Below are 1,004 nucleotides of genomic sequence, written 5' to 3' on the forward strand. Positions count from 1 at the left end.
GTTCCCTTTGGACTCTGGAATCTTGTTTTCTACAAAAATAGATACACGTGAGTCCTTCAGCGTGAACAGAGGTTATCAGAAACATATCGCAACCAGGGGACAAAAGGTTTCCACACGCTGGGGTCTAAAAATACCATGATTTCACTGGGCCTGCCTGTCCCTCACGTCTTCAGTGGGTCTGACGGGGTGTCAGGGAGCTGCTGTCAGTACCTGTCTTCAGCTCCAGTGAAGAAAAGCCTGGAGGGGGCAATCAAGAATGGAAAACATCACTCATCTTACTTGACAGGTGTCCTGCTGGGGCAACTTGACTCCGGCAAAGTGTCCAAAAGCAGGAGGACTCAGACTAAGAAGCTTGATTGGAGTCGGCCCTGATTTTCCGCAGAGCCAGGGGCTTCGGCTGCTTCCAGAAACCCGTACTGATGCATAGGGCCTTTTTAGAACCCACCTGCCCTCGTCATGCTAAAGGCTGGGGGAGAAACGATCTCTATTCTTTACCCCCTGTGCCCACACTCAGGAAGGCTTGGTTGTGCTCATGAGGCAGGGTGGAGGGGGAGGGGGGGATCTCTGGGAAGGGGAACATGGTCCTGAATATGCCAGTTTATTGGATAGAGAGGACAGATCAGTTGCTCCTGAGAAAGGAGACAGCATCAGGAATGCCGAGTCGGCAGCTCCATGGTCCTGAATATGCCAGTTTATTGGATAGAGAGGACAGATCAGTTGCTCCTGAGAAAGGAGACAGCATCAGGAATGCCGAGTCGGCAGCTCCAGGGACACCGAGGCTGTCGTGCTGGAACAGGGTTTGAGTGTGGCTTTTTCAGGACTTGGAGACTTTTCTGATGTTAGAGGAGACAGAGTGTGGAAGAGGTCTTGGTGGCGCAGAGATGAGGCAGGTAGGACCTGCACAAATCAGGGATTCCCTATTCCTCCCATATATTGAATATTGGAAACATTCACCTATAAAACCACCTGGGCCTGGCAAAGAGAGAGAGAGAGGGTGTGTGTGT

This window comes from Neomonachus schauinslandi, chromosome 9 (genome assembly GCF_002201575.2).
Source record: "Neomonachus schauinslandi chromosome 9, ASM220157v2, whole genome shotgun sequence".
NCBI classification, from domain to species: Eukaryota; Metazoa; Chordata; class Mammalia; order Carnivora; family Phocidae; genus Neomonachus; species Neomonachus schauinslandi.